Source organism: Myotis lucifugus, unplaced genomic scaffold (genome assembly GCF_000147115.1).
Source record: "Myotis lucifugus unplaced genomic scaffold, Myoluc2.0 scaffold_113, whole genome shotgun sequence".
Lineage (NCBI taxonomy): Eukaryota > Metazoa > Chordata > Mammalia > Chiroptera > Vespertilionidae > Myotis > Myotis lucifugus.
In genome coordinates, this window is record NW_005871161.1 from 2,783,059 (window position 1) to 2,791,072 (window position 8,014).

General features: G+C 51.8%; 1 protein-coding gene across 1 annotated transcript in view; it reads right to left on the minus strand.

Annotated features, from left to right (window-relative positions):
• MYC (MYC proto-oncogene, bHLH transcription factor) overlaps positions 1–1,510 on the minus strand; it is a 5,685-nt gene extending 4,175 nt beyond the window's left edge. The window contains exon 1 of the mRNA XM_014459668.2: positions 943–1,510. The gene's annotated coding sequence lies outside the window, so the exon portion shown is untranslated. The remainder of the gene's footprint in view (positions 1–942) is intronic.
• Positions 1,511–8,014: the final 6,504 nt, after the last annotated feature.

Below are 8,014 nucleotides of genomic sequence, written 5' to 3' on the forward strand. Positions count from 1 at the left end.
ATACGGCAGCGCAACTGCGGCCAGAGACCCTGCTGCGATTCTGCGCCCAGAGCGGGGGCGCCCTTCCCTTCGGCCGCCTAGGGTAGCAGCTGTTCGGAAAAAGCCCGGCTCCTGGCAGTCCCTCCGCATCTCGGGGGCGCGGGGACCCCGAGGCGGCCGGGGAGCCAAGGCTGGGTGCGGAGGTTTGCCCTGGTTTTCCTAAGTCACTGAATGCAGGAGAATCGGACACATCCCTGCCCCAGCCTTCCCTCTCCGCCTCCCGCGCCTCCCCAACACCACGTCGGACACCCTGGTACGCCGAGATATTTAATCTTATTATTCTTTTTAGAAGCCAAAATGCCAACTTATGAGAAGGAGCAGGGGACGAATTGGAAACGCCGGGGGAATCGGCGGGCGGGACGCGCCGCAGTGTCTCCGGCTGTCAGAAATGCAGTAAAAAAAAAAAAAAAAAAAAGGCTGAAATTTAAATGCCCTTTCGGAGACGAAGAAAAGTCAGCAGCTGCGGCGCTCTCTCGATCACACATAAGGACAGTAATCCTTACTCCAAGGAGCTCGAGATGCAAAGGGCTCCCCACGAAGCATAGCTCCCCCCCACACCCCCAAAACCAAAGCAATTAATGCAATAAAGCAGGAATGTTCAGCCCGCTGGGCTCTGCGTCAATATCCATTGGCAAAAATCTCCAAAGGCTTTAAAAAAAACACACACAAAAAAAAACGCACACCCGTTTTCCCTCTGCTTTCCATCCTCCCATCTTGACAACTCACTGTACCCCATCCAGTTCTGCTTCGGTCCTCACCCCACCCCGACCTCCCACAACTACTCCGAGAAGTGTCAATAAGACCGGGATGGGAGAGAAGACACCCCAACTCGGGTATTGGACTCATCACATCAATAAAGCGGTAGAAAAATAAATTAAAACACAAATAGATCCGGGGGCTTACCGGGTTTCCCACTCTCCGAAGGAAATCCAGATTCCAACACCGGGCAAGGAGCGCCTTTCGGAGGAGCGGGTCGTAGGCAGCGGCCCGGAGAAGTGTCTTCCCAAATAGATCTCCGCTCCTGGAGAGCCGCGTTCTCTCTCGCTCGGGTGTTGTAAGTTCCAGGGGAAAGTGCCCGCCCGCTGCAATGGGCAAAGTTTTTGTGGATGCGGCGAGGGTGGCGGATCTCTGGCAGAGGTCGGCGGGCAGGGTGGGGAGAAGGAGGAGGCTGGGCCGGAGGTGAAGCCCCGCTTTCACTCCGGATCTCAGCCCTGAGCGCCCGGAGCGCGCCTCTGCTCGCCCGGCTCGCTAGGTTCACTCTGGCTGGTCCGCCCGCTCGCTCCCTCTGCCTCTCGCTGGAATTACTACAGCGAGTCCGATAAGCCGGCTTTTATAATGGGGTTATTTCGACCCCTCCCTCGGTCCTTTTTCCCGCCAAGCCTCGAGTGGCCCTGCCCTTGCCGAGGGGGCAGGGGAAGGAGGAAGGCGGCGGCCGGGACCCGTGAACCGCGGAGGCTGCGGCAGCCGCAAGAAGCGCAGCCCGGGGGTTCTCGGTGGGGCAGACCCTGGCCTATAAAGGGCCGGTGGGCGGGGATTCGCGAGAGAGGATCTTTTTTCTCTCGCTCTCCCCCGGCTTTGGGAATCCGGGAGGGGCGATTGTGCAGGAGGGCAGGGGAGGAGACTCAGCCTTGCAGCCCAGCACTCTGGTGCGCGGAGGGATCGGATGTAAATAGAGTTAGGTCTTTGCATGAATTAACTGAGCGCGCCTTCCATTTTCTCTCGCCGGCGTTCAAACCCGGTGCCTTTCTCTGCGGCTCCTCCGGCGCCGCGCTCTTCTTGACAGTTTGACAGGCCGCTCACCCGTCCTGCGAGCTGAAATCATCGCAGGCGGAACAGCTGAGCTCTCGACGCTGAGAACACACCGTGTGCCCACGGCCACGACAGGCACGTCCCGGGCGGCCGGGCGCTTCCCTAAGGCTGGGGAAAGGGCAGCCCTTGGAATAAGTCCTATGAAGAGGGGAGGAAAGAAAGGGTGTTTGTGGGCGCGCGCTGAGTGTGTGCGAGGTATTAGTGTTGATGGGGCCAAGCGATAAAAGGTAGAGGGAGGAAAACGATGCCCGGGATGATTAAAATAACTCCGCAGCGCACTGCCACGTCTGCTTGGAGAGCGCGCTATGAATAAATGCCCATTGCATTTGTTGGGGGGTGTTATGCTTTCTGTGTGGAGAGGTATCTCTATTGGGTGCCTTCCGGCAGAATGAACCCCCTTGTACTCCCACCGCACCCCGTGCCCCTCGGAGTTCCAATTCCGCAGCCAGGTTTCAGGAAAATCCCATTGGCGCCCGTGGCTCAGTTAGCACCAGTCCGGGGCTCCCAGGTTTGGGGGAAGTCAAAGGCGCCAGACGGGAGAATATTGGGGAGGGGTGGCCAGAGCCGCGAGACCGGACCCCCCAGAAGGGGGGGGGGAAGTCGAGCTCGCAGACCTTGCCTGGAGTATCAGAAGAGACCCCAGTGAGGGAAACCGTTAACCCTTTCCTCCTTGGACCAACCGGACGTTTAACTTCCTTTCCGAGCCTTCTTTTCCCTTTATTATTGGAATCATGATCATGCACGAAATAATGCATTGGTTCTGATCAAAGGAGAGGAGCCAAGTATCACTTCCCTGGGAGGGGGGAGAGGGGCGTGAGCCAATTGAAAATTGGCCGAATTTCAGGCAGGAGTAATTTGCTAGTTCAGTGCCCCTACATTTTTGTTCTGCATGCCATGGTGAAAGTTCGTATGTATAACCCGCGTACATCTATGTACATTTCATGTACACGTCGACCCAGAATGCTGCCCAACACGACATATGATTTGTCCTCTGCCTGAGTGGATCTGTATTTAATATTTAACGCACATTCGCTCGCAATTTGCGATTTGGCACTATCCTAGGGCAGTGGTCGGCAAACTGCGGCTCGCGAGCCACATGCGGCTCTTTGGCCCCTTGAGTGTGGCTCTTCCTGAGCCTTAGGAGTACCCTAATGAAGTTAATAACAATGTACCTACCTATATAGTTTAAGTTTAAAAAATTTGGCTCTCAAAAGAAATTTCAATCGTTGTTGATATTTGATATTTGGCTCTGTTGACTGAGTTTGCCGACCACTGTCCTAGGGCATTAAACACAAAGGCCATCATCTTCCCGTCCCTGGTCCTTCTCCCAAAGGCATTTTAAGTAAACTTTTCCACCTCTCACCCCACCCCACCCCCTTTCCATTCCAAAACAGAAAAAAAAAAAATTCGGAGGGGGGGGGGGGGTCGCGCGTACGGTGTGTTTGTATTCAAGGTAAATTATTAGCCATTGAGTTTGCAGCTCAGCGTTCGATTGTTAAGTGAGTAGTAACTTCCTCCAAATCAGGCGCGCAGCACCATTCAGCTTTGAGGATTGCAAACTGCTCCAGCCTCCAGGCCTTTGCCGCAAACGCGGGGAGCCACCAATCCCTGGTCACGGTTTTGCTGCAAAGTATTTACCCCGCCCCCCTCCCTCCCCCCAACTCCGGGCTGCCCTGGCGCTTGGGTTTGCGAAAGTTAAAGTAAGTGTGCCCTCTACTGGCCGCTGAGATCACCGCGTCAGGCTGACCGCCGAGGGCTGGGGGTAGGGTAGGGGTAGGGTGGGGGTGGGGGTGAGGGCAGGGGCAGGGGCATCCGGAGCTCAAGGGTTACCGTGGGGGGAAGGATCCCGAGGCTCCTTCACATCAGTTTCCAGACAGTTCTTCTGAATTCCTGCAGTTAGGCTGCAGAGGGGCGGGAGGAAGAGGGATTCCGGCAGGGAAAAGTGCTCCAGAGGCGGTTTTTAACCACAGAAGCGGCGGTAAAAATGAACCCATCACTGCTTACTGACAATGAGCATGGCCCTATGGAGAATGGACGCTATTTGTGGGAAACGTGAGATAATGAAAGAGTACGCATACGGGAGGGGGGTTGCGGGGGGAGATGCCAGCAGACTTCTAACTCAGGGAAGCAAACTTTAGCCATCACCTTCTAACTCCCAAGTTTTAAAGCAAGACACGGGATTGATTGGGGGAGGGGAGGCACCGTGGGCCCGGATGGGAATTTGGTTTTGCTTATTATTACATATTTATTTATTTTTAATTGGGCTGGTGAGCGGTAGAGAGCTAGATATTTTGATAGTGATGGGGGAGGAACATTGGAGATTTCATTGAAAAAAAAAGTGTGAAGGACCATTTTAATTAAGAGAAAGTTTTTATACTTAAAAGACGGGGCAATGCAGGTGGAAGTAAAAGTGGAAGGACTGTCCATAGTCTGCTCAGTAGGTGTGACTACTGCAAGTGAGCTTTTATGATGAGGAGGGTGGCCGACAGTGTCTGATCATGGAGGTATCTCCTCCTCAGGAAATTTTGGCAACAGGGGATCCTTCCGGGAAGAGGCCTTTTAGGGTGGTTCCTCAGGAATTTGGCACCTTTGGCATTGCTCTGCTGGAGACTCCACGGGGGACAAAAAACAAAGAGGACAACACCCCCCAAACCACCCACCCACCAACCACCCACCACCAAGGTCGGTGTAGCTTGACCTGGGAGGGTAGTTTCTGAAAACGGCTAAAGATGGCAGATGCGCCCTATCTTCCGGTGGGAACACTAGATGAAGTCAGCCTGCTGGGGACTTGTGAACCCCAGGAGATAGCCGGCTTGTGGATTCAGGACTCAACCTCCCTCATTCTCCACCAGGCAGGCTGGTGGCAAGCTGGTGGCAGGCTGGTGTTACTTTGAAGTCACAGCTTGGGGTGTTTTGTGCTCCCAAACAAGGTAGGGACCACCTCCTTTCACAAAGGAGGAAACGGAAAATCAGATCACAACCAAGTAAAGGGACTTCTCTTTTTTTCTTTCCTTCTCTCCCTCCCTCCCTTCGGCCCTCCCGCCCTCTCTTCCTTCCTTCTTTCCTTCCTTCCTTCCTAAAGAAATTTTAAAGAACCATTTGACCTAGAATAGACATTTGCTGAGTTAAGAAACGGCTGAGATGATTAAAACTGAATAATATTTGAGATGACCAAAGTGATCCACAGTAAAAGCAAAGATGGAAAGAGAAGAAATAAAGGAACCAAGAAAACTAAAGGAGTTTCTAACCCTGACCACCCAGTGATAGTTGTTGGAATTTTTTTTAAAAAAATATGTTTTCATTGATGTTTAGAGAGAGAGGAAGGGAGAGGGATAGAGAGATAGAAACATCGATGAGAGAGGAACATCATTGATCGGCTGTCTCCTGCACAGCCCCTACTAGGGATCAAGCCAGCAACCGGGGGTTTGTCCTGACCGGGAATGAACCAGGGACATCTTGGTTCTGGGTGGACACTCCACCGCTGAGCCACACCGGCTGGGCTGGAATTGATCTTTAGAAGGAACCTTTTATAGGACAACCTGGATCTTTCTTCTTGTTGGGAGTCAGTGGATGGTGTCTATTGGCCGAACATTCCTGGTTTGCTGGTCCAGGGACACTCTGCGGTGTCTCTCCTTTCTGAGGGCGGCTAGGTTTAGAAGAGGCAGGTCTTCGGAAGGGCAGCTCCGGTACCTCCCACAGTGTCGGGACGCCAGGTAAACAGCCTCTAAGAGTGCCTCATGGAAGACTGCTTCCAGGAGGGCACCAATAAGACTCATTCATTCTCGCGACCCCATGTTCTCCAACAATTGTGCCACTTTTATACGTAGGAAAAAAGAAATGCAGAAAGAATGAGTAATTTGACCCAACTCTCTTCTTCCCAGAGACACGAAAAGCGAGATTCAGAATATGTGACTTGTGTAACATATCACCAGTCCTCCCCTTCTTTGAATATCTCTGCCCCCACCTTCCAGAAAGTTTCCCACTGAGTTGATCTTGGGCAGATAACAGCAGTGACTGATATGGGAAGAAACTGATCAAAAAGCTAGCTCCAACTTAGGGCCTCCACAGCCGGTTCTCGGCCCTCAGCCCCCAGGACGGCTGGGCTGTTACTTGAAATCCCCTTCAAGTCTGTGAGGCCTGTGGAGGGAGGCAGGTGAGGGGAAAGAATGATAAATACGCATCTCCCATGGAAACCTCATTTGGAAAGCAGGGTTGTGAGATTAAAAACCAAGCTAGCCAGGGAATGTGAAAGGAAGGGAAGTTTGCACAAGCATTTCAATGCCAGCCATGTGTCCCAGCGCGAGGAGCCCAGGGAAGCTCTTCAGCAGAGAAGAAAGGAAAATCCGGCATCGTTAATTCCTAGGAGTGATAATGAGCAGGGAGTGAAGCAAGTCTGAGTGCATTTTTAAAAAATGCATCTATTTAGAACGTTGTCTCCTCCCCCCCCCCCCCGCCTTCTAGCGTACTGCAAACATTAAAGCAGCTGAGAAGGAAAAATATTAGGTTTTTTCCCCTAAAATATATTTTTATTGATTTCAGAGAGGAAGGGGGAGGGAGAGAGAGATAGAAACATCAGTGATGAGAGAGAATCATTGGCTGCCTCCTGCACGCCTCCTACTGGGGATCAAGCTGGCAACCCAGGCATGTGCCCAGACCGGGAATGGAACTGTGATCTCCTGGTTCATAGTTCAATGCTCAACCACTGAGCCATACTGGCTGGGCTCCTCCTAACACATTTTTATTTTTGTTAAATATATCTTATTGATTTTTTTACAGAGAGGAAGGGAGAGGGATAGAGAGTTAGAAACATCCATGAGAGAGAAACATCCATCAGCTGCCTCCTGCACACTCCCTACTGGGGATGTGCCCGCAACCAAGGTACATGCCCTTGACCGAAATCGAACCTGGGACCCTTCAGTTGGCAGGCTGACGCTCTAGCCACTGAGCCAAACTGGTCAGGCTGTCCTCCTCCTAACACATTTTAGATCAAGGATTGCAAATGCAGATGCTTCCAGGGGCCCCGCAGGGATTGGAAACAAGGAAATACTAGGGAGTGGTGGGGACTGTGACAAACTAGGGAACCTTTGCACCTGCTGATTATGGCTCTTCAAGATGGACCAAGGGGTGGCATGCTTCCAATTTCTCAGGGAAGGTGAAAATTAAAGTGTTGGCAACTAATGAAAAAAATTACACGTAGAAGCAAAGCATGTCTGTGGGGTAGATTGGGCCTCCGGCTGCCCGTCAGAGATCTCTAATTCCAAGTCTCAGTAACCCAGCTCAGTGTGTTCCTCTAGGACAGCAGTTCTCAACCTTCCTAATGCCGAGACCCTTTAATACAGTTCCTCATGTTGTGGTGACCCCCAATTTCATTGTTACAAATTGAACATAATTAAAGCATAGTGATTAATCACAAAAACAATATGTAATTATATATGTGTTTTCCAATGGTCTTAGGCGACCCCCAAAGGGGTCGCGACCCACAGGTTGAGAACCGCTGATCTAGGTTAACACACCTTGGAAATACCGGAAGTCAGGCCCTTGAAGGAAGCACGTAATGTCGTTAAGGATCCTGTGATCCAATCCCCGCCTTGCTTTCTTCGATCTTCCCAAGTCCCCTCCTTAATTCCAATGCATAAAAGAAGCTGCAATAGCCCTAGCTGGTTTGGCTCAGTGGATAGAGCGTCGGCCTGCGGACTGAGGTGTCCCGGGTTCGATTCCAGCCAAGGGCACATGCCTGGGTTGCAGGCTCTATCCCCAGTGGGGGGCGTGCAGGAGGCAGCCGATCGATGATTCTCTCTCATCATTGATGTTTCTCCCCCTCTCCTTTCCTCTCTGAAATCAATAAAATATATTAAAAAAAAAAAAGAAGCTGCAACACTGCTGTTCTCTAGAGCATTTGAGATCTTGCTCCCCAGCAATACAGTCAATTTGGCTCAAACAAGCTCTTATATAAAAATTCTTTACAGGTTTGGATGTTTTTATGTTGACATCACATCTGCATGCCCACAGGAGCCTTCATGGGCACAAGGCCAGGTATGCCACTGACACAGTGCGTGGTCTCTAGGGCCGGGCACGGTGCCTGGCGCGTGGCAGGATCTTGGTAAATGCTTACTGAATGAATGATATCACAGGCAGCTTGCAAGCGAAAGGCACACCTCGCCTAGGC